General features: G+C 36.8%; 1 pseudogene; it reads left to right on the top strand.

The window, feature by feature from the left end:
- The window catches only part of LOC108719716, a 131,563-nt pseudogene that overhangs the window by 66,466 nt on the left and 43,882 nt on the right, over positions 1-21,215 (top strand).

Below are 21,215 nucleotides of genomic sequence, written 5' to 3'. Positions count from 1 at the left end.
ATTTTCATCTATACAAGTGATACATTTCTAGAAAACGATATGTATTTGGAATTGGCGCATTCAGGAGACATAGAACTTTACAAATCTGCTATGTTCTTGTAAAAAAAAAAAATAATGTGTTTGAAATATGTGATTGTACTATGTGAAACATGATTTTTTTTTTCATTTTATTAAACACATAGAAGTCTATATCTTTTTACAGAAGTCAATTCTAGCATATTTTGAAAGCTCAGGTTGTCCTAAAAAAAACAATATATTGTTTTTCTGGGTATACTAAAAGACGCCCCCCCCCAGAAAAGGGCCTTGAAATGAAAGACTACAAAATGTTCAAAAATGGTCTGGCAATAAAAGTTCCAAATCGGGTGACAGCAAAAGGGTTAAACACCTTGCTTCAGGTTTACATACAAAATGTGTTTTTCAGTGAAAGGAATTAGTTCTCTCCTGCAGCTTCACTTTTATCATAGGGATCAGTACCATAGAAATGTAAAACCAATATAAAACAGATTCTGCTGTTTACACAATGAGGGTTCCATGCATACTGCAATTTAAGTAGAAACTTATTTAAGTGTCATAGAATGTCCCATCGGGATTCTAACATTTAAAACAGGGGTGTCCAAACTTTTTGCAACGAGGGCCAGATTTGGTGAGGTGAAAATTTGTGGGGGCCGACCATTCAGCCTGACACCGCTATCTCTTCCGAGGTGGCTAGTTTGCGATCAGGATCATTCACTCCCGGAGACGGACGCATACACTGCATTTAGGAAGTGGAGTCTGTTTAGACTTATTCTCCATGCATCATTTAAATAAGGAATCGCACATAGTGACGCGCCGCCGAAGGTGTTACCGGCACGTAGTGACACGCCGCTCTCAGATATTACTTTAGGGCTGAAGATGTCAATAGACGTACTGATGTGCCAGTACAGTGAACCAAAGAAGTATGCGGTGCATCACTACATGCCAGTATGTGTCTATTGCTAAGCGATTCCATCTCCGGGAGTGAATGATCCTGATCGCACTGTGGTGGCAGGCAGCATTATTATTATTTTCATGACAGAGCCTGTGGGCCGGTGTAAATTTAAAAAAGGGCCGCAATTGGCCCGCAGGCCGGACTTTGGACATGCCTGATTTAAAGCTTCAAGTTTTTCTTCTTTCTTCTTCTGTAGATTTGTTCCTTTGCCCAACATGCAAGGGGCGAAACCCCTTTTCAAGGCAGTAATGCCACACAATTAAATACAGTTTGAAAAGAGTAAGAATAAATAAAAAGGAAAACCATTCACTAAAATCTTTTGATCACTTTGATCTTTCTCTGTCTATCTGTATACATACCAACAGTGTTTATACATGTTTTGTATTGGTCTTCTGCAACTTTACTATCCACTGCATATTAAAGAAACAGGCCAGTAAGCCTTCCCATAACCATCTATCATTTGTTTGCATGAGTATGTGTCTTTATGGGCCCATCTTCTTTACAAAACAATACAAATGTTCAAATGATTTTTTAGTTTATTATTAATATTTTATCTGAGATCTACATCCCTCCTTGCTAAATTTGTAAGTTGGTAAGCTTAGCTGTTGAATGTTCCTTCAGCAGCTTATTATATTAATGTATTTTACTTGTAATTTAGAAAACAAGAAGAATCTTCTGATTTGAAGCCTAAACTGTCCCCCGTGGCACTAGCACAGCTGATAATCGTGAACTAGAAAGATGTGTATATCAAATAGTTTACAAAATGAAGCCAGCTGTGTTTCCCTACATACTGTGGCTTCCTGACATGCATCATTAAACCTTATTAGCTACTTCCTTTTACAAAGATTCTTGTAGTCTTGAACATTGCATATTAACATTTTCTGCCCCTCCAACTGGAAATTATTTGCTTTATTGCAGAGTGTCAACTTGCTCTAGTTTCTGATGCAATGTAATTGGTACTTTAGAGTATAATCATAGTGAAATACCACTCCAAGCATCTCTTTATTTGGAAATTAATACAAACCTTTTCACTTTATCTGTCAATCCGGATAACTTTTCCCACAATCCCCAACTGTTGGGATTTCTTACAAACCATTAAGTATGTAACGGATGGTAAAATGACTTCAGCAGCATGAAATACTAGCAAAATGCAGAGCATCCATGTAAATTAATTTCACTTTTCGCAAGGTACAAGAAATAAACATTCTAAATGGATTGATGATGTATAACGTTCTGGTTAATTTAATCATCTGCATACAATTAACTTGGCTGCCATTAGGGCAAGAAAAAGTGTGTTGATATTCTGTTTTATTTGCACGAAAAAAGAAATGCAGGAACTATAATTTGTAGAAGATGTAATTGCTTAGAGAATTTCTTGATTGGCTTTTTAGAGAAAATTGAGGCTTTATTGGTTTATTCAGCTATAGAACTATGTTACATTTATAGTTTCTATGATTTATTTATACTGCTAATTTTATAACACTGCAATCCTTTTTTATCATATTTTGATCATATCTATATTTAACTTGCAGCATAGAATATAAACTTGTAGCAGTAAAAGCCAAAGAAACATCATACCTTCTTTTTAAATAGGGTTAAACAGCCCAGTCCCTTTTCTGTAGATGTTCAGTTATTATTTTTTGCCGCGCATCTTTTTTTTTGACGCACAACGCCATACAAGTCTATGGGCGTCATTTTTGCAGCAAAACAAGGCGGAAAAATTCGCCCATCTCTACTCCTGAAAGAGCCCCTAATTCATTACGTATAGGTGCAGCGTAAGCACAGCGGAGCTCATGGACGCCATCTTCCAGCTCTACGGTATTCTTCAGTTACTCTTCCTTTCCTTTGGCAATTTCCGGCAGTTGCTACGAACCAGAAGACTGCTCTAACTATACATCGTTCACTTCCCGAAGAATACTGAGCTGGAAGATAGCGTCAATAATCTCCACTTCGCTTTCAATTCACCTATACGTGAGTAATGAATTAGGGGCAAAATCAGGGAGGGGAAACTATGTAGGGTAGTGGGTAGGGGTTTTTCTTATTGGGGGGTTTAGTTCTCCTTTAAGGACTAATAATTTACACATAAACATTTTTTAACCAAGCAGAAATGCTTAGTAAAACAATCAGATTAGCTTTTCCTATTCACTGATCCCCCAATTAACTTGTATTTTGTTAAATTTGTGCAATGTTTGTTTATTTTCAAGGATTATCTCTAAAACATGAATGGTGTTAGAATGCTTAAGACCAACTGAACACAAGCCGACAAACATGCTACGATTTGTTGCCTATGGTTAAATCTGCGCTACCATGGGCGACAAATCTCCTGAAAATGCCTGTTCCCTTTGCTAACATTTCAATCATTTACATTGCTCACTGCAGTTTGGCTTAATCGTTGGAAATTGCCAAGAAAGGCATAGAATTAAATTTTTTCACAGCTTTAAAAACATTTCACAAATATTCACCTCAGTGGACTGGGAAATCCAAAGCATAGTTTTGGGCCCATAGGATATGTATGAAAATTCAGCCAAAATAAGGAAACGCATTGAAAATGGAAAAGATTTCATAAATGGATCAACAATTTGACCCATTATAAATCTGCCCCTAAAACAAAAATGCTTTAACAATTGTTTCTATAGATTCTGGCTAATATCAGAGGAGCCTATGTGTTCCCTTTGCTTTGATTGGGGATCCCCAACTTTTTACCCATGAGCCACATTCAAATGTAAAAAGAGTAAGGGAGCAACACAAGCATCCAACACATTCCTGGAGTTACCAAATAATGGCTGTAATTGACTATTTGGTAGCCCTATATGGACTGGCAGCCTACAGGGGCCTCTGTTTGGCAGTACACCTGGTTTTTATGCAACCAAAACTTGCCTACAAGCCAGGATTTCAAAAATAAGCACCTGTTTTGAGGCAACAGGGAACAATATCCAAGGAGTTGTTGAGTAACATTTTGCTTATTAGCCACTGATTGGGGATCACAGCCCTAGCTTTTTTTCCACTCAAAACTGAAAGTAAATTAAAATGTCAATGCAAAATAAAATTCCTCTATTTATCATTCCTTTATAATACTTTCTCTGATTCTGTTAATGTCTTTGAGTGGTTTGGATGATTTCTTGGACAAGCATAATATGGAAGACTATTGATATATTAAAATCTATAGGTATATATAGTTTGTTAGTGTATGGAAGGGTCAGTGTGTGTATGGATGCTGGGTTTTATTTGGAGGGGTTGAACTTGATGGATTTTGGTCTTTTTTCAGCCCAATCTAACTATGTTTCGTGAGTTTCCCATTGGCTTGCCTAGAATTACATTTTGGCACAGCTTTAAAACCATTTCACAACTTTTCACAGTTCAGTGGGAATTTGGAGCAAACTTATATTTTTTTGCACCCATATTATCCCATGGGACCAACGTTTATAAGAGCCAAAGTATGAAAATGTTTTGATAATGGAAAGATTTCATAAAGGAAAAAACTTTTAATGGATCAGCAGTCTGGCCTTTTAAAAATTGGCTCCTAAAGCACTCCAACAAATTCCTTGTATTTAATCCCAAGATGCACAAATCCATATAGGTGGCATAACTATTTTGTTGGTGTTTTTAAATGATTTTTAGCAGATTTAAGGTATGACAATGCAAATTATGGAAACTTCCCTACCTGGAAAAACCCAGGTCGTTTGCATTCTGCCATACCTGTATTAGTAGTTTCCTATATCATGTGCCAGGCAGTTCTGTAAATTATATTATACCCCTAGTAATGTTATCTAGTAAGAATGCTATGGGAATACAAATAGCACTGCTGGTAAAAACAAGTGGTAACTGTGGCATGGTAAAGAAACATGTAAAATTTTAAATGATGAACATTTAAAACTAGCCTTTGTTAAATCTGTCCCAGAACGTCTACTCCATACAAATACAAGTTATTGGACTATCATTCTTAAGGGAATGTCATTGTGTGCCAAGCAGTTTCACAGCTAATAGCATGTTCTTGTGCACCATGGAATAAAAGAATGCTATGGGAATACAATATGGTGAAGGAATTTGGTAACCATGACCCCATAAAGAAACATTTAAAAATGAAAACAATTAATAAGGTTTTCTGTTAAAGGGGTTGTTCACCTTCAAACAACTAGTTGTTTTCAGATAGATCAACAGAAATAACTACTTTTTCCAATTACTTTCTATTTTCTATGTGTGACTGTTTTTATAATATTGAAGTGTCATTTTTCACCTTCTAAAGCAGCTCTGGGAGTCGGAGGGGGTCACCGACCCTATAAACTGTTCTAAATTGATACATTTATTTGATCCATTTCTTATCTTTGTCCCTGCTGAGCAGAATCTCTGGGTTTCATTACAGGCAGCTGTTAGAATTGATACAATAATTGCTTATATTTCAGAGATGCTGCTGAGAAATGTATCAACTAAATGTTACAAAATTGTAGCAGTTTAGAGTCTGCACCTGAATTACTGAGCTGCCAGACTGAAACACCAGAGACACGAACATTCAACTTTAAACTGAGATTTTAGAAAAGAAATTAAAGAATAAATAATGAAAAGTAATTGAGAATTTTTTTTATTTCTGGGGAATAACCTAAACACAACTGAAATGAAAAAAAAAGTGTTTGGAAGGTGAAAAACCCTTTTAACTCATACTGACCAAGATTTACCGTACCTGTAAAAGTAATTACAGAATAGCAACCACTTGGAAACATCATTTGTTAAAAATACAATAACAGAATTCAGGACTTTTGGGCATTGGATCACTTTCAAAAATGTTATTTAATGTTGATACATTTGAAAATTTTCCAAAGGTTGCATTTTTTCAAAAATAAATTGAATTCAAAGCAATATCTTGCATATGATGTAAACTGACATATAGTTTAAATGCCAGATCGACTGTATAAGCAGAGACCCATAAAATAACTGTTTAGATATAATATCTCTTTTTTTTTTTTTTTTTTTTTTCAAAAAGGGCCAGTTTAATTAAATGAAACAGAAACTCTACCATTTGACCCTGGGATTTCTTTATATGAGTGATTGTTCAAGTCTCCAATGTCATTGAAAGCCCAGGTTATTGAAGTAATTATTCTAAATTGGTGGGTGGTCTTGAGAAACCATTTAGAATTGATAGCTTCCTATGCAGAACAACATGCCATTAGAAAGGCAATAGGTATAGAGATTTTAGTTCCTGAAACTATTAAGCTTTATGGTTCCCTGAGACACTGTTTCCATGCTCTTTCAACTATTCACATAAGCAGTAGTAATTGCCTAATCATCCCCCCACGTATATTTATCATTAGACGTTTCACTGATTTCATTTTTGACTATTAGAAAAAACACATTACTTCATTATAGTGATAGCACCTGACTATAGAACGTTTGTCCATACACAGAGTAGCCCTGTATTGCCGGAATATTTTCCAAGATTGTTTCACTTAAAAGTTTTCATTGAAAAGTGGGCGCTTTATATATTCATTTCAGGCATCTTAAATAGTGATGGGCGAATTTATTCACCAGGCGCGAATTCGCGGCGAATTTACGCGATTTGCCGCCAGCGAATAAATTCGTCAAAAACCGCCGTTTCGCGATTTTTTCGCCGTTTTGCGAATTTCGCATGAAATTTGCGAATTTTTCGGCGAAGCGGCGCAAATTCGCCCATCACTTATTCGTCTGCAAGATACTGTTGAAATCGGCCTCCTAAGTTATTAGTGCATATTTACGAACACAAACAAATAAGTCATGCAGAATTTAGGACCTAGCATCACTGCTCTTGCTCGGAGGTGTAAACTGTGCTATGGTCAGACCCAAGGGAGCTCTTAACATCTGCTTTGAAGAGGTGTAACTTCCACCTCAGCCGACTTACACACTCAACTGACTGCACTTAGTGAATCAAATGTTAATGGCATTATTGTATGGTGTAAATAATAAACAGTAATAATAATTATAATAGTGTAGTAACACTATGACCAACCAGACTAACTTAAAAAAACAAGTACCACAACTAATACAATAGTATTTTGCTCCCTCATTGGTAATCCCATTGGAGTTGCAGTGCACACTACTTTTTGGGCACCCAAAATTTTGCAGAAGTTCTAGGGAAATTGTATACTGCCTTAGTAGATGAACCCTGTAATCATATTCCAGATAATGATTCCATTTATAAGATAAAATCTGTTCTAAGGGTCTCTTATCTACAGTACTTATCAAGGGTGATTTCTGTACCAAAAAAAAATTATCATTTCCTAATGAATCAAAAAACAATGGTTAAAATGTATTTTAGCAATATTTCTCAGTCTTAAAGGTGACTATTATTATGCCTTTTCTATTTAATTTGTTTTAAGCAACGACAATGTGGTTGTGTTTAAATTCAGAATGGCATTTCTTTATGCAACCCCCTTATTTAATGAAGAAGCCACTGCTGATATGATGAGTAGGGATGTCGCGGACTGTTCGCCGGCGAACTTGTTCGCGCGAACATCGGCTGTTCGCGCTCGCCGAATGTTCGCGAACGTCGCGCGACGTTCGCCATTTCGGGTTCGCCTTACCTGGCGCTTTTTTTTGACCTCTCACCCCAGACCAGCAGATACATGGCAGCCAATCAGGAAGCTCTCCCTCCTGGACCACCCCCACATCCCCTGGACCACTCCCCTTCCATATATAAACTGAAGCCCTGCAGCGTTTTTTCATTCTGCCTGTGTGTGCTTGGAAGAGCTAGTGTAGGGAGAGAGCTGTTAGTGATTTGAGGGACAGTTGATAGTAAGTTTGCTGGCTAGTAATCTACTTGATACTGCTCTGTATTGTAGGGACAGAAGTCTGCAGGGATTTGAGGGACATTTCAGGTTAGGTAGCTTTGCTGGCTAGTAATCTACCTTCTACTGCAGTGCTCTGTATGTAGCTGCTGTGGGCAGCTGTCTGTCCTGCTGCTGATCTCTCATCTGCATCTGTTCTTCAAACCACTGCCACCTAGCTGTGTGAGTTTTTTCACATTCTGTCTAAATATCAATAATAATACCGTCTCCAGAAACACCACCTGAGTGACGTAGTGTGATTTCTGCCCTTTACAGCACAAAATGCAGCGCTGTGTCAACAATGGATTTTTTAGAAACATATTTGCCCTTGATCCCCCTCTGGCATGCCACTGTCCAGGTCGTTGCACCCTTTAAACAACTTTAAAATCATTTTTCTGGCCAGAAATGTCTTTTCTAGCTTTTAAAATTCGCCTTCCCATTGAAGTCTATGGGGTTCGCAACGTTCGCGAACCGTTCGCATTTTTGTCCGGACGTTCGCGAACATGTTCGCGAACTTTTTTTCCGACGTTCGCTACATCCCTAATGATGAGCTCTAACATTCCCTGGTGAATTTCCGGGCATGCTGCAATGAAGTGAATACTTGTGTTGTAGAGAAGTGAGGTAAGTCAATGGATACGTTTTTATTTTGGAAATGTAAAAATAGAAAAGTGAATAACACTTAGCAAGTCTGCAGTGTGAAATGGTTTCTCTTTACAAGTGACAGGTAATGTCATACTGCAGCACCCTCTTCTGTTGCAAGCATGATATTGCCTTTCTCAGGTGCTTTGCCCAAAACTAGCCGTCATGAAATTGTCTGAAGAATACATTTGGACTTTCCTGTTTGCCCATGCAACCTGTTTTTAAACTACGTCTTTACTTTCCATTCTTTAATTAGGGTTGTTAAATGAACTTGGACTAGGGGAAAGAGGTCTGCAGTGGATTATAGAAACTGTTTTGGCATTCTATTGAATCCTTGTTGGTTTTCATGTAACAGCCCTATTTGTATCCTTGCACTGCGTGTATTATTTGGTCTATTGTATATAATTTGAAAGAAGTGTCAAATGGAAGTTAGGAGAACTCCATGAGAAAATGGTATTATGAGATGAGACACTGGCGGGTTTGTTTCTTATGAGAACTATACACAGTGTTTTACCTTGTGCTAAATGAGTTCATTTGTGGCCTTGCGGACTTTGCAACTTCAGTTCTCTTGTTGTGCAAATGATCTCACAGTAGCTCAGAGCTCGAGTTTGGCCACTTCAGCTTTCTAGTACTAGAAGAAGCCATACACATTCCAGTAATCTGACATATGTAGTTTGCTTGAACTTTTTCATACACAACTGCTTTCAAAGCAACAACGTTCAATGCCTGCATGGATGGAAAAATGTTATAAGAATGCTGTACCCTTAATTGTTGAATAAACTATTACTTGTGTTAGGACCATTAGCTACTCTAAAGTTGCTCCGTAAATTAAGAAAAGCTAAATGGAGTTGTGATTGCTGCCATTAGTGACATTTTAGATTATACAAACAATTATAGTCTTCATTATCTTTGAACGATCCCGTTTACTAAAGCATTGTGTTTATATTAGGCATTATGTAAAATATTTCCCTTGGAGATTATTATTTCCCACAGAGTATTTAATTTGCCTTTTGCAGTCATATAAAAAGATCAGATATTATGACACATCAGAATAATCTACACATAGCTGGTAAAATCATTAGCCCCCTTTGTGTATTTGCGTTTCTTTGCATTTTTTAGAATTGAATCATAAAAGGCTCGTAAGGATGAAAAAAATAATCGGGGGCATCACATGAAACAGAAAACAACTATTAATATGAATGAAAAAAATCACTTAAAAATTAAAAACTTTTCTATTATGTTTGTATCTATCTTTCCTGGGAGTATTATATTGTGGTGGGCATTGTGATAAATATTATTCTCAAGCTTGTTACTTAATGACTGTGCTTTAAATGTCACAGAGACGACAATGGTGTATTGCATATGGGTAAAGATATATGGCGCCCACTGCTTCTATTCCTAATTACTACTTGCTTTTTGTTAAAGAGGGTTTTAAAATAATAGATGCCTGTCGGGAGGAGGTTGAATGTTTTGTTTGGAGAGGCTACTAATAGAAGGTTTTTCATTGGAGAACTAATTATTCTATATGAGTACTGTATAGAGCACTTGATCTGTTTTGGTGGAGACTTAAGCTGGCCATAGATGTTGAGATTTTTAAAAGATCAGATCCTGATCGTGAGACCACGATCTTCTCAGACTGATCGTACGAATTTACCATCAACTAAAAAGACCAATTTGCCAGTAAAACAAAGGGGAGCTGCCTGCTTGGCCCTGCAAACATAGATAGATTGCACTGGGACCGACAAAGATTTTTTGACCTGGCCGATCAATTTCCTGGCAGATGTCGGCCGAAAAATTGTAAGATGTACGATCGTTCGAATCCCACTAACCGCACGATAATTTTGAAGGATCCGTCGGGCTTCCCTAAAATCGGTGGTTCGGCAAGAAGAATCGTCGCGTCTATGGGGAGCTTAAAGCTCCCTAAACCTTTGTTATTCTCTGCCTATGATTCCCATATATAAACATCTCTGAAATACTAAGGCTAAGTAAGCTAAAGAAGTAGCCTATGTTCAAGATGCAGACCTGTGATTGCCAACCTGTTGCTCTTTAGCTATGTAGGATGGCCCGTTACTGGAGTGGGGAATATTTTACACTATTATGTAGAGTAGGAAGTCATTTCCCTGCCTCAAACTTATATGTTTGATGTTTTGCTAAAATGTTTTAGAGCTTTTTAATTAGATCAGCAGGTGGAGACCACCCAGATATATTTGAGCTATAGTTGGTTTGGATGCTTGGATTTGTAGTTTACCAACATCTGGTTGACCTTCATCTATCCATCACTGTTTAATAGTTTGCCCTCCCTCGACAATTAGAATGACCTTTGATCCTTCGTTATCTTTGAGCTCAGAGGAACAGGTACATTTATGTTGGTTTCTCACATGTGAAATTTTATTCAGTTGTGGGGAAACCTCTACATATATTGCTATGAAAGTTACTCTCTCTTCTGTTGTATATTTTCTTGGCCATTTAAGAAGTTTTGGGCTGTCTTCCCTCTCTCTTAAATGTCCATCTTTAATTGTATGTATGAATGGCTTCTATTTCCTCCTATTGTTTGTCAACTTTGCAGATTTATTTTCCAAGCTGTTATCCGCAGTCACCTGTCCTCTTCCATTAAAAAGTTATTAAAGCTTTGAAGTATCTGCATATGAATGCCCAATGGACTACATTAAATGTTTCTGTTTTGTCAGTGGCCTTTCTGTCTCAAAAGAAACTTTGTATTCATTCAGGCTGTTTCTGTCTCTGCTTTTACAGTCTTAATTTTATGATGCAGAGAAAAGTGTGAGGTAGTAGTTATGCATATTGCGAGACAGTGATTCTTTATTTTAATACAAAAAAAGACCAACTCTAGAAAGCTAGATTAAATCATTCCTTTCACTTTTTAATGGGATTTGGATGAATAGAGTAAAATATGCACTTTGCATTCATTGATAGCATCTTTAGGTTGAGGTAATTGAGTCTTTTTTCCCCTGACTGAATGAATAATGACTTCATCTGATCCTCAGCGAGGCCTGAAACTTAGACCGCCTTTGTCAACGCAAAAAGATCTGGGCTTTGAAACATGCTCTACTTCCCTGGCTTAATTTTTCTTCATTTTAATCCAAAAACCTATTTTTCTCAATAATTCAAGCATAAACTATGTAGTAGTGGAAGCAGCGGAAATTGCCAGATATTTGTCCTCGTTGTGCTGCTTTTAAATTGCAGCTGATAAATTAGCCACTGCGGTCCTGCTCAACTCTGTTCTCAAGAGAAAGGGTAGCCCATGCACAAACAGGAGCACTAACCTTTTTTTTCCAGAACTATTATATTCCTTTTACAGTGTTCCTTTATATGATGGAATATTATGCTTTCTAGCCTTTCAGAATAGTTTACCAAGATGAATAGCTCTTAATATGTCATTAGACCACAAGGATGATGTTTTCCTATACTGTACACTAAGGGGCCGATTCACTAACTTCGAGTGAAGGATTCGAAGGTAAAAAACTTCGAATTTCGACGTTTTTTTTGGGCTACTTCGACCATCGAATGGGCTACTTCGACCTTCGATTATGACTACGACTTCGAATCGAAGGATTCGAAGTAAAAATCGTTCGACTATTCGACCATTCGATAGTCGAAGTACTGTCTCATTAAAAAAAACTTCGACCCCCTAGTTGGCCATCTTAAAGCTACCGAAGTCAATGGGACCTTCCCCATAGGCTTGGCTAACTTTTTTTGATCGAAGGATATTCCTTCGATCATTGGATTAAAATCCTTCGAATCGTTCGATTCGAAGAATTTTATTGTTCGATCGAAGGAATTATCCTTCGATCGTTCGATCGAACTATCTGCGCTAAATCCTAGTTTTTAAATCCTAGATTTTAATTCCTAGTCGAATATCGAGGGTTAATTAACCCTCGATATTCGACCCTTAGTGAATCGGCCCCAAAGTGTCATCCATTCATTATAGTGTTTGTTTATTACTGCCTACTGCAAAACCTTATTTAAATATAGTTAACACTTGATAACTGCACAACATTCACAATATGCAAATGATTTTTTTGACAGGTGGGTCTAATATTTGTTTTACAGGGGCCTTCCTTTCCTAGCAGATGTTTTAGAGCTAGCCAACTCCAGTAAAACAAAAGCTAACAGTATAACATACTCTGTACACACCTTGCATGCAGAGAAATAGAATTTCTATCAGAGACAGTTATATTGAAAGCGTAAGCTCTAATACGTCTTATAGGCAAACACTGCAACCACCCCCCTACCTCCCAAAGGATGTATTAGCCCTAACTGTCATTTAAAATCTAACTCCACCTCTTGCATGAAGAGAGACATTCTGAGAGAGTGAGAGTAAAGAGTAACTTGATTATTTCAGAAACAGTGCAGAATTTTTTATTGATTACATTTAGAAAGTTGCTTGTTGCAATGAGATGAAGCTTGAATAAAATTAAAATTTTTGTGGTGAATTCCCTTAAAAAATAAAAAAATAGGAGACTATATACAGAGATGTGCAGACACATGCTTAGGGAAAGATTTATTACGGTTTTTTTTTTTTGTGTCAACTCACAAACTTGAATTTAAAAGCACCAACTTGAATGTAAATTCTAATGTGAGATTTATCACAACTTGACGATGGAAACAGTTCAAATTCGAATATTCGCCAACCTCAAACCTGCCAAGTTCATGTACAAGTCAATGGCAGAGGTCCCTTGAACTATTTGAATATGTTAATTGATTTCCTGACATTCAAGTTTTATTTCCAGAGGAAAATTCGATTCAAATTCGATTTAAATTTTCGGGTCGGGACTATTCGATCGAATGTGAATGATTCTACATTGCGAGCAGCCCTAAACGTTCGCAAAAACACCATTTTAATCAATGCTTGAGATTTTAATTTACATTCCCCCTAATGTGTTACCCACAGTTTACTTTACATCGCTGAAAACATATTATTCTTATATTGGACTCCACTGAGATTACCTAGCAGATATTGGGGATGATTGGAGCTATGGCTACTGGTAAAAACTAAATTGCCATGGAAAAACATTATTAACTTATAAAGTGGAGATATAAATGACTACATAATTCGTAAAGACAAAAAAATTGTATCTATGCAACCACTTACCTGTACTATTATATTGAAAGTTTTAGGGAGTTTAAAGTCATTTTGGGGGTCCTTTACTAAGTGAAGGACAGGACTCACAGTACAAAAAATGTGTGCAAACACCCCATAATAAAGTGGTTTATTTCTGAGGGAAGGGAGAACATGTAGGCATCCCTCCCTCCATCCACTACCTAAACATGTAGCGGCAACACCTGTTCTGAGTACAGCCAGTACGTAAATGAGCATTACGGTCCACACTTTGCACCCCTTAAGGCACTTGCTTCCAAGATAAAAGGACTGACCCCTTTTGTATAAATGCTACTAATAATATTGTCTCCTCTTCATACATAATTCTATTCATTGTTCAGCAGAGAAGGCAGAACAGACCAGCAACTTTTGTGACTGTTAATGTCAATCTAGGGCACTAATGCTTATCCAACAAGTCAAGACACAATATTGGGTCTCCACGCTGTTTGTCATGGGTCTTTATGACCCCTACAGCAAATTAAAATATTGTGTTAACTATAATATAGGTGCATAATTAATTAAAAGCCAATGCTTTTGGGTACCAAAGCCTACATTTATTTGGGTCCCTGATGAAAAAAGTTGATGCCTACCACAAAGTAAAACAGTCAGTCACTAAGCCAGGCCGCAGTATAAATGAATGCAGAAAAAAAGTTATTTAAATGAAATAACACCTTGCATAAAAGCCTTACGCATTTTGTGCCATAAATGGGCACTTATTCATAGGCTATTTATTATTTATGTAATCAGTATTGTCATTGTTCCTGGTTTTTTTCATTTTTTAGCAGGCATGTGCTAAATTTCTGCTAAGTATTAATGTTATTGAATATTATTGCAGCTACAGTTAGTAATATTTGTATATTAATGAATAATTCTCAAAAATGTTCCTAATATAAGTTCTTGTGATCCTACATCTAGAATTGGGCTAAAGCTATGACCTTAATAGAATGTGTTTTAAGAAATATGTAGTACAGTATGGGAAATATTATCCAGAATGCTTGAGACCTGGGGTTTTCCGGATTACGGATCTTTCCGTAATTTGGATTTTCATACTTTAAGGGGCTGATTCACTAACTTCGAGTGAAGGATTCGAAGTAAAAAAACTTCGAATTTCGAAGTGTTTTTTGGGCTACTTCGACCATCGAATGGGCTACTACGACCTTCGACTATGACTATGACTTTGAATCGTAGGATTCGAACTAAAAATCGTTCGACTATTCGATAGTCGAAGTACTGTCTCTTTAAGAAAAAACTTCGACCCCCTAGTTCGCCATCTAAAAGCTACCGAACTCAATGTTAGCCTATGGGGAAGGTCCCCATAGGCTTTCCTAAGTTTTTTTGATCGAAGGATATTCCTTCGATCGTTGGATTTAAATCCTTCTAATTTAAGGATTTTATCGTTCGATCGAAGGAATAATCCTTCGATTGTGCGATCGCACTATTTGCGCTAACATCCTTCGACTTCGATATTCGAAGTCGAAGGATTTTAATTCCCAGTCGAATATCGAGGGTTAATTAACCCTCGATATTCGACCCTTTGTGAATCGGCCCCTAAGTCTAGAAAATCATGTAAACATTAAATAAACACAATAGGCTGGTTTTGCTTCCAATAAGGATCAGTTATATCTTGGTTTGGACCAAGAACAAGCTACTGTTTGATTATTATAGAGGAAAAGGAAATCATTTTTAAAAATTTGGATTATTTGATTATAATGGAATCTATGGGAAATGGCCTTTCCATAATTCGGAGCTTTTTGGATAATGGATCCCACATTTGTATTATGTTGTCAGTAGAGACACAAACTGAATTTTCGCTCTGGAGTTAACCAAGGTGAAAATCTCAAACATACAGGTGCAGTTTTGGACTGCAATGCCAGGAGCCCACTGGAACAACTCAGACTTTAGGACCACTCCCCAATTTTTTTATCTTTTTTACTAATTTCCTCACTTCGTCTCTGTTTTTGTCACTATGTATGTATCTTAGAAATACAGACATGTATTGATGAGAGTATTATATTGCAAATATTTTCAAAACTTTGTTTCAGATTCTTCAGATTTTCAAACTTGTCTTCTGTCACTGCTTTCTCAGGTAGGTATGCTGGACCTTGAGCTGAATCAGCTGACCAAAGCTCTCTTCTTGGCCCTTGTTGCACTTTCAGTGGTGATGGTAACCTTGCAAGGATTTGTTGGGCCTTGGTATCGTTATTTGTTTCGGTTCCTCCTGCTTTTTTCCTACATCATCCCAATAAGGTATGTTCTCAAACCACTGAAAAAAAGGGATGTCTAATTTCACTGAATACTGCATTTTCAAATTATATTCTTGGCTGTAAATGAAACTGAGCTTAAAAGGAAGCAAAGAGGAAACGTGCCAACAAATCTGCTGATTTTTAAAAGATCCTTGTGCAGGAAGCTATACCGTTGTAGTTGTGTGCAGTGTTCATCTTACTGAAATAATAACGACAACTAATCCCTTTGATAGCTGAATATATTTACAAGGGCAAACTGCCACTGTACAGTATGGAATGTTTTAAATAACAATTATTTCAGAGAGAGAGAGAGAGAGATGATTATAGATTATTTTTATGTGCACTATACTAGGTTAAATTGATTTTAATATGGCTATGGCACATGTATATTTTAAACTGAGTTATGGATATGCACTGTGTTTCATTGTTTAACATAACTACACAGATTCACTGGAGACTCATGTTACTCTAAACTTATTTTATTAAACTTTTTCTGTCGGAGTTTTAAAGAGGAAAAACTATTTTTTCTAGAAAAAAAAACTTCTTCTGGTGATTTCTTAAAGGAGAAGGAAAGCTACGGAGCCTTTTTATTGCCAATAGATTAGCTGCAATAGTGCAAGCTAGAATGTTATATTTATTCTGTAGAATGTTTTACCATACCTGAGTAAAAAGCTCTAGAAACTCTCTGTTTGTTTAGGATAGGAGCTGCAATATTAATGTGGTGTGACATCACTTCCTGTCTGAGTCTCTCCCTGCTCTGGGCTCAGATTACAGCAGCGAAGGGAGGGGGCAGGGGAAGAGGAGCAAACTGAGCATGCTCTTGCCCAGGGCAATGAGGTTTAAGCTGAAGGCAGGAAGTCTGATACAGAAGTCCATGTGTACACAATAGAAGGAAAGAAATGCTGTGTTTCTTTTGACAGGGGACTCAGAGCAGCATTACTTTGGGGGTTTACTGGTATATGTAGATGGACCTTTCTGATAAGGCTTACTTAGTTTTAACCTTTCCTTCTCCTTTAAACCCTGATGCTGTCAAAATTCAGAATAATGTACTCCATCTCAAACCTGCTGAGGTCATGTAGAAGTCAATGGCAGATGTCCCTTTACAGTTGGAAGATATCATAATCTGAGCTGGGTTTTCTACTGTAATTCGATAATTCATGGTTTTCTGACGATAATCCGCAAAAATCTTTTTGGCCGTCAAATCCGGAAAAATCGTACAGTCTTTTCCCGCATCATATTTTTTCGAGAAAATGTATTGATAAATACAGTAAAAATGTGCACAGGAGATTGGTCAAAGTGGTTTTTAGAAAATAGTGAGAAATGTTCGGATTTTAGTTAAAAACCCCCTATTTATAAGTCGGCACATGTATACTTAATAAGATAAAGTCATTTGTAGTGACTGGTTGTTCACAATTGTCACACGGTTCAAATAGTGTTTTTCACTTTGCATTATTTAACCTTGATAAAAAGCCACAAGCAGGAGCCAAAACACGGATATTGGAATTGTGGACCATCTTTATATATATATATATTTTATATATATATTTCCAAGACACTTGTAACATAGCAACAATTACTTTATCCTACAGGTATAGGATCCCTTATCCGGAAACCCGATATCCAGAAAGCTCTGAATTACGGAATGGCTGTCTCCCATAGACTCCATTTTATCCAAATAATCCAAATTTTTAAAAATGATTTCCTTTTTCTCTGTAATAATAAGACAGTAGCTTGTACTTGATCCCATCTAAGATATAATTAATCCATATTGGAAGAAAAACCAGCCTATTGGGTTTATTTAATGTTTAAATGAATTTCAAGTAGACTTAAGGCATGAAGTCCCAAATTACAGAAAGATCCCTTATCTGGAAAACCCCAGGTCCCAAGCATTCTGGATAACAGGTCCCATACCTGTAGTACATAAAGTTTACTGATAATCTTTTCAAAGAAATTTAGCCGGAACTAAAGGTAGGAAGAAGAGGCACCTGCCTAGGGTGCAACGATAAGGGCATGGACACACACATGCAGATCTTAGCCGCGTTTTCAGCAGTTTTTTAAAAAGCCGACCACAGTGTAGATACACTTAGCGGTTTAAGCTTAAGGCAATGGCACATTACCCAAGTGTAAACACTGCGGCCATCTTTTTTGAGAACAGCGAAGTGGCTAAGATCCACATGTGTGTGCATGCCCTAATGGGCCCTAAGTGTCTTCTGCCCCTAGTCTGTGTTCGCTGCCCTCTATAGCTCTCCCTCCCCTCCATCACCCTCCCTCAATTTATTTCTATGCTGTATATAGTTATTGTATATTTATACTATTGATTTCACAAGGTGCTTCTTGCAATTTACTGTACCAGTGAATAACCAAATAACTGATTCACAACTGGAGTGCTTTCTTACTGACCAGCAATGCACTATATTGAGCCATTAGTTTAATGGCTATTGTAAGGTACAGAGATCCACTGCCCGCTATCGCTATAAATACAAAAATGCTTCTCTAGAACAGATAAAGGAATTATCAGATTAAAATATTGATTGCCTTAAAAGCCAACTACAGAAACCATTTTTAAGCTTCATTAGCATATCCTTGCTGATTACCAAGTAGAGTAAATTTGAAGGTTGTAGTTCTGTAATATGTCCATGTCCTACCACAGCCTTGGAAATGTCTCTACCTAAACATGAAGATGAGTGCTAGTGGATCACTAGGCTAATATTTTTCATTTTTATCTCTTTCCTGTAAAACTTGAATTGGGTTTGGTTGGATTAAAAAGAATGATCATTTAAAAAAAAGTGTAAAATAAAAAAAAAATAAAAGTAAATGTTATTCTGAACACTGTTTCAGTGGTTTTCAAGATGTAAAGCAATGCCTGTATGGAGATTTACATTCCCTGTCTTCTGAAACAGACAATTTAATGGACTGGAGATCCCCTTTAAAAATAAGCAAAAAATGTTTGTATTGTGCATGTGAAAGTGCAGTGGCTTATAACATAAAGATTCCAATTAAAATAATTTGAATCTTTACAGCAGCACTAGAGTAAATTTGTCTGTTTTGTTAAGTGTAATGTGCTATATGTGTGCGTGTATTTTTAGTTATACACACAAATACTCATAGTGGCTATTTTTCATGGTTTCATTGTTAACTTTAAATCTGGTTTTGGAATAAAATAATTGTCCTATATGTGAAATAATTTTGTTTTTAGCTTGCGTGTGAACCTCGATATGGGTAAAGCTGCTTATGGATGGATGATCATGAGAGATGACAACATTCCAGGGACTGTAGTCAGAACTAGCACGATTCCTGAAGAACTTGGACACTTAGTTTATTTACTCACAGGTCCTAATTTCTATAAATGTAAAATATCCACCTTAAGGGAGACAATCACGCAAACACCCAAGCAATATTAGTCCATCACCTGTCAACTTTATGGGTAGAACTACATGGGCGACTTAGGTGCATTTCCGGCAGATCCACCGCGCTGTGTCAAAACGCTGGCGTCACGTCAGATGCAACGAAAAATAAGGTAGTAAATACAAATGTCAGATGTTGTTGCAACGTTCATCTGACACAACTGTCGGATGCAGATGCTGCATGTTGTGTCGGATGAACACTGCGACAACATTCGACATTGCTATTGCTCACCTTATTTTTCGTTGCATCCGACTTGACGCCAGAGTTTTGGCACATCGCTTTGGATCTGCCGGAAATGCACCAAAGTCGCCCATGTAGTTCTACCCTAAAGGTCCACTGACCACCAAAGGTTTGTGCTTTCCACCTAAATGTGATTAAATCAAAACATTTATATACATTCCCTCCCGAAGGGCTTATGCAACAAAACCAAGACTAGGGAAAGTTCACCCTTTTGGATCTCCATGCTATTTTATAAACAAAACAACATAACCCTTCCTTGTGCACATACTGATATACAGGTATGGGATCTATAATCCGGAAACACGTTATCCAGAAAGCGCCGAATTACATAAAGGCTGACTCCATTATAAGAAAATAAAGTTCCTTGTAATTCATTCAAACTAAGATATAATTAATCCTTATTGGAGGCAAAGCCAGCTTATTGGGTTTATTTAATGTTTACATGATTTTCTAGTAGACTTAAGGTACGAAGATCCAAATTACGAAAAGACCCAATATCTGGAAAGCCCCAGGCCCCGAGCATTTTGGATACCGGTAACAGGTCCCATACCTGTTTAGAATTGAGTCCAGTGCAGGTTTGCACATAACACACATATTTATTCTTGGCTATAACAGAAACTGACAAGTCTTAAATATGTGAGCATGGCTTGTTCTGTTAGTGCTTATGCATGCATTTGCAAGAGCATCATTACTGATTGACATGATTATTGCTAGCCTTCACTACTCCTTGCTTGGATACGTTTTGCTGCAAAATCATTCATGTTATCTTGCTCGTGTATTATTTGGATATCTTTCCAACTACCTTGCAGACAGTTTTTTTCATCTGATTTCAATGCTTATATACTTGCACGAAGATTGTATGAACGTGAGAACCATGTTACATTTTTTAAGACTAATGAAGATTTTAATTCTGGGTAAGATTTATAAGAAAAATGTTTGGGAAAAAAAAAAAAAACAGTTGCCAAAATACCACAAATAAATACAGCATAAAGCTCAGCTCTGTCATTTTTCATAAAGGTTGAATAAGAACAAGTGATACAGGAAGATGAAAGTGGTCCTGTTGAAACTTTAGATTGTATTTTAGAATGCAGCGTTCAGTTTTATGAACTATATCTTCAAAGTGACATGAGTAAGTAAACTCTGTAATGCTAAGTTAAAGATACTACATACCTCAAAATGAACTTTTAATGGCAGTTTCATAAAGTCTCCATAAGGTCTCCATAGAAAAACTCCACCCACTTTCTATTCAATCGTATGGGATAAACGCATCAACCAATGGGTGAGAGTTCATAGTTTAACAAATACGATTCTGGAAATCTCGGGTGAGTTTTTCTGTGGTGACCTCTAATTTCTCACTTTGATAAATTTGCCCCTTGGAATGATGTATTGCAGACAGTGATTTTCTGATACAATATGAAATTGGTCTTTGTTTTTATTTTCTGTGTTTTTTTAACAATTTGATTTGATATCCTGCTTTTTCCAGCATACATTTTTAAATGATGCATTAAGTGATCGTAGACTTAAAGCTGCATTTTGATATCTTTCAATATTTTGTGTCTTATATTTTATTTCAAGCCCTTTCTTAATTTTATTTGTGTGCTGTTCAACCTATTGAAAGATTGCAAACAACTTGATGCGACTTAGATCCGCCTGCAATAACCACTTCCAAATCTGTTTGATTAAAACCAGGGTATAACATATGTCAGTGCCAATTGGTTTTGTAAGTTTATAGAGAAAAAGAACCCCTTATAAACCAAGGTGTTAAATGACCCTTCTGAGAGGTAACAAACAAGTAACAGTGTAATTCTAAAGTA

Source organism: Xenopus laevis, chromosome 6S (genome assembly GCF_017654675.1).
Source record: "Xenopus laevis strain J_2021 chromosome 6S, Xenopus_laevis_v10.1, whole genome shotgun sequence".
In the NCBI taxonomy this organism is placed as follows: Eukaryota; Metazoa; Chordata; class Amphibia; order Anura; family Pipidae; genus Xenopus; species Xenopus laevis.
Note: the sequence above shows the minus strand (reverse complement) of the source record. Positions and strands in the feature narration are given on the sequence as shown.